The following is a 5,419-nucleotide window of genomic DNA, read 5'->3' as shown; positions in this document are numbered from 1 at the left end:
ATGAAGGAGTAAAACCTTTTGTTAGACTTTATAATATTAACAACATACCTGAACAATAGAAAAACCTTCCTGTATTCCTACTCTCGACACGCTGTATCTCCTTCACCACTTTCCGAATAGTTTGTAGGATATAGTAAATATTTTTCTATATCACGTCCTGCAGTAATAACTTCCTGGACCATGGTTAGATATTGAGTTCGGACGCTGGCAAACGAAGAGTTCATGTCCATATGCACATAATGTACACTAGATCTTTTCGAGGAGACAGTTCCAAGCGCCTTAACATCATGAAAGGCATAGAAAATGCCTTAGATGCATACAGGCCAATTTTTTTGTTTACCAAATGTCACGTCTCGCATCGCTTGTATCCGAGACCCTCAAACAGACAAATCTCTTTATGTCTCTCTCTCCCACGTTTTCTCGGTAATGCTGACTGACTGAGGCCGCGGCTACATAGACGCGTTCGACGGCGTCCGACCGCGTCCGACATCCGTCAGATTCGTGCCTAGTTCTTCACTGCCAATGTACCAACTACAAAGAAGTGTGTAAGAGATGTGTTTGCGAGTTAATTTATTTGAGGTTGGTAGCAAAGAACTTGGCACGTTTTTGACGGACGTCGGACACAATCAAATGCGTCTATGTGGCTGCGGCCTGAGAAATACTTTCCGACGTATTTCTGGTTACAGTTTTGCTAAAGGCAGTTGTCACGAGGAACAAAGGATTCGATAAATTCAGGTTAGTACAAATATATTTACAGTCATAATAACAATAACATAAACCCTTGCACAGTGCATCTGATTATTTATCAATAAATGATTTTTCGATGCACCAACATTAATGAAATGCCGCTGTACCGGCTCCCAATTCAATCCTTGTGCTGTAATACTTAACGTTTCACACCACAACTGCATGAGAGATCTTCGTGCACATTATATGTATACGAGAAGTTGAGTTATTAAATTTCCTTTTATTTTCCCAGAATAAGTAAATTTTATTGAAAGGGGAACATGGATATTCTTATTACATGTTTATAAATCTTTGTACTAATTTTCGATAGAAATACAAAATATATGTAGGTCGTATTTTTAATTGCAAAAAAAATGAACGGGTGTAACAATCAACACGTTGGAACAAGCCAATATTGTGGAAGTCATGTGCCCCATCAAGCTACCGTGGGGCAGATACCACTTAATGGAAACAATATTCAGCAGATGATTCCAACACTCCAACAACCTTGCCCATTACATCAAATGCAATACTCGTCATGGCAGCAACAATTACTGCATCAGCAGCAATGGCTTTAAAATGTTGTTCAGCAAAACAGGCAACTAAATCAAGTGCAAAATCAATGTCAAGCTAATGCCATGCAGCCTGCAGCCCAACAATTGTACATGCCGGCATCTGTCAACCAAGGAATAATGCCTCAAAATCTGCAGTATCAAAATGAGCAAGCATTGGATGAGCAGTGGAGCAATAACAGGTATATTTTTTCGTGTTATAATGAATCATTATGTAGAAAGTACGGAGACTGTCATTGTTAATGAAATTTTAATTGTAAATTAAATTTTTGTATCAGTATATACACTGATGCAGAATGGGCGGAGTATGAAGTAACTCACCCTTACCGTCAACTTTATGCTGACATGGAGCGCTTTAGAATGGTATAAACAATATTAAATTGTATTTTTTAACAACAAACTTTTGAATTAATAATATTTCACTAATCACTGATATAAATATTGTTTTTACAGAAGTACCTAGCAGAAAAAAATTTGAATAGTCCATTAAAAAAAAAGATTGAAGGTAATAATAAGAAATGAATAATTTCATAGTAATAGTGACCTATTTCAATTTCATGTAAATAATTTGTTTTAATGTATTACAGGTTTAGAAAGGCTTTTGAATCTTCGATGAAGATTTGTTTCAACAATTGTACCGATATAAGAATGTTTTATAATAGGACCAACAAAAAAATGGTAATTCTATTGTTATAAATGTAGAATAAACAATATGTGCAACGAAAATTATGAGTTAATTGTTTAAAAAGTGGTAAGAACCTTAGAAAAAAAATGTAACATAAGATATCACAAAAAAGCGCTGAAAGAGGAAAAGAGCAAATACAATGATTTTATTTTGATGGAAGCTGCAATTAATGCCTGCAATGCGCAAAGTGAAGACCTTGAAAAGCCAAGCTCCACTGCAGTCAAAAAAGCTTTTGAAATTCAGCTTGATAATCTACTTGCTTGGTACGGCTTGCTTGTCCACTATGACGAACAGGACGACAATGCTGAGGCTTTGGTTAAACTTGTTAACGTTTATAACAAAATGGGCATTAATTCAGCTTGGTTTGCAGTATCTTGACTGTAACAACCCATCCCAAGCAGTGTCAACTTTGAGAAATGCTGTCAAACTAGATCAAAGTGACAGGTAGCAAGTAAAACTCACCTTGTGTAGTAGAAAAAAAACCTGTTGATGTAAATGATACCTTTAATTTTCAGTAATGGCTGCGAGTGCCTTGCAGACGCATATTTAGCTCGAGGCGCGCACTTATCCGCATTGAGATCGTACTAAAGAGCCTGTCAATTGAACCCAGAGTCTTTTATTCTATGATTCAATTATCAAACATCAAGCTGGTAAATTTTTTTTGTTTCAGTGTTTATTATTTCAATAACTACGAATTCATTTTACAGTTCGCATTGGCTAAAACAGACTTTGTGAATATCCTGGAAGAGAACAAAAACAATGTTGCCGCTTTGAAGGGCCTTGCAGAGTGCTGCTGTAAGCTTGGAACAGAGAACGTAGCCGCGCAGCTTTTAGCTCAAGCGCGAGCTGATTTCCAAGAGGCGGTGGACAACCTGACAGAGGCTACATAATGCAAAAAAGCGATTTTTTGTGTATTTGAAAAATGTTGAGTATGTTATAATGTGACTGCTTTGCCAGAGAAATATTGCTTCCTCGATGTTGTTCCAGGGTTGATTCAGTCAGATTCTCAGGATGATTGTGTGTTAATAAAAAGAAAATATATATTTTTGTCGGTAATAAGGTTATTAGAGAATTATACACTTTCTCGTGAAAATGGAAAACAAAAATTTAACAGTGGTTTTACAGGTGTTATTGTAGAGCATTAAGCATGTCAAAGAGTTCGTCACTTTTATGGCATGATCTGGCCCGCTGTTATTTTGCCCAGCTCAATTTGGATAGTTTGTCGGATGCTAAAGAGGTTGTTGAAAAAGTTTATTGCAGATGATGCGTATTATTGAGAATAGGCTTTATGAATTTTTATTTTTTCACAGTCCACTATCCTCACTATCCATATGCTTTGAATGCTTACGGACTATTATTGGAACGTCAAAAACTATATAAACCATCATTCGAGCGATTTTCGGAAGCCTTGAAGTACATATCGGATGATAAACAAAGGGATCAATTGAGTATAAACTTAGCACGTGCGATGATGTACTTGGGAAAGTACGAAGAGGCTGTAAAACTTTGTTTGTCTAGTGAGAAACTAAAGAGAGACTGTAAAACTTTGAGTGCCAGTTTTGCATCTCATTGTCAATTAGCTTTGTCGTTATTCAAAGGTAAGGGAATTTATTGTTCGTACTTCACTTTAACATCAAAAGTATAACTTAACTGATTTTTCAAACGAAAAGTTAATACAAATTTGTACTTCAGCTGAGCACTTTAAAGAATCCTACGAATCTTATAAAGCAGCACTGCACTGGTTGGCAGATGTTAAGACAGACAAGGCTCACCTTCTTTGTGCAATGGCAACAATGGCCTACATGTTTTAGGAAAGTAACGATGCAAAGACACTACTTTATCAGTCGATTGGAATCAAGCCACCAATTATATCTGGCCTATTGGCACTAGCTGCACTGGGAATGCTAGATGGAGATGAAAATTTGACACATTTGGTTTTGAAGGAACTAAAAGCTCACGATAACAATCCCGAATACAAGAACCACATCGCCAGGCTTATTTCTTATTCGTTCTTGATACAAAACGATATGGAGGCAAGAGTATTGGGCAAGTATATCCATCGTTATTCAGGTGAGTTAAGCGATAAAAGATAATTTTTTAGAGTTATTAAAGTTTATTTTAAGTGAAAATTTTCTAGTTTGTAGATTCGTCTGAACTGTGGACTGATCTGGCTAGAATCCTATTGATAATGAGCGACATTTCATTCAACAAGTGCATTGATAAAGCACTGTTTTTGGGACGGAACTTGTTAAACGAGCATATTGCAAAGGTCAAGTGCATGTCTTCTTTAAGCACCCTGATAACGTCAAGTCCACAAAAAGGCCTGCGATATGTATTGAATACAGTTGACTCTTTCCTAAAAAGTGGAGATAGCTGGTCTAATCTAATAATTGCACTGTTACCAAGGTAATTCTTTTAAATGGCATAGTTTATTCATTATTTATTACATTTTTTCGCATTGTACAAATAATTATAAATGGAAAAGAGGAATCAACAAATGTAAAATAATAAATTTTTTAGATGGAGCAGGCAGTCACAATTTAATGTTCACTGGCTGATGATACTGGCATCGATGAGTACGTAATAGTTGTACATGTATAAAAAGCATGGAGCAGTGACTTTTAAAAAATGAAAACAAGCATATGATATAGCTTATTGTTAAGCACTCTATACCTGTCAATGTAGATTGTAAAAATTAATGTACAAACAAAAAGACAAAGTCCTATTTCAATAAACAACGTTTTGTAAAAAGGAGGTAACATTTCACTCTCACTCTGTTTGTTGTCATGTCAGGCATAAATGCAAGTGTATATAAGGATCTTCATCGGGGAAACTGTCTGCATGTGGATGCACCGCCTAACAAACGATTTTTTTTTTCATTAGACATGTACATGCAGAAACATACACGCCTATATTGGTACTAGCATACGTAGATATACTTCAGAGAAATAGCCTCCAGGTTGGGAATTCTCTTTTGCACAAGATGCTTGACCTCTGGCCAACTAATCGTGCAGACGTGCACTCAACATCAGCATACATATATGTTAAATTTTTATAGAAATACTTACAAGAATTCTTATATGACATATCTCTATATATTTTATTCCATATACATAGCAAAGAAATCAGCTGATGCGTGGGCTGACTCTGACACTATGATAATTATATATTTACTGACATTGCTGACTGCAACGCGTTTGAGAACCACTGTCTCAGCAGACGACGCTTTTGGCTGTCTCGCAGCTGCGACAAAAAAGCAGTCCCCCCACCACTCTTCTTAGACGGGAGAGTGGTGGGGGGACCACTTTTCGCCATCTTGAAGCCAACACTGATACTGCCGTGAAGCGCGCATGACAAACGAGCCGAAGTGTGTTGAAGCTAACGACCACCCGCCTTGACGATTCAGAGACGGAAGCCGCCCAAACTGCACTCAAAC

General features: G+C 36.8%; 1 pseudogene; it reads left to right on the top strand.

Moving 5' to 3' along the window:
• Positions 1 to 3,246: 3,246 nt before the first annotated feature.
• On the top strand, positions 3,247 to 4,645 carry LOC111643421 (tetratricopeptide repeat protein 37-like; annotated as a pseudogene).
• The last annotated feature ends 774 nt before the right edge of the window (positions 4,646 to 5,419 follow it).

This window comes from Copidosoma floridanum, unplaced genomic scaffold (assembly GCF_036245765.1).
Source record: "Copidosoma floridanum isolate Cflo_tuat_1 unplaced genomic scaffold, Cflo_Japanese_pri ptg000004l, whole genome shotgun sequence".
In the NCBI taxonomy this organism is placed as follows: Eukaryota; Metazoa; Arthropoda; class Insecta; order Hymenoptera; family Encyrtidae; genus Copidosoma; species Copidosoma floridanum.
Note: the sequence above shows the minus strand (reverse complement) of the source record. Positions and strands in the feature narration are given on the sequence as shown.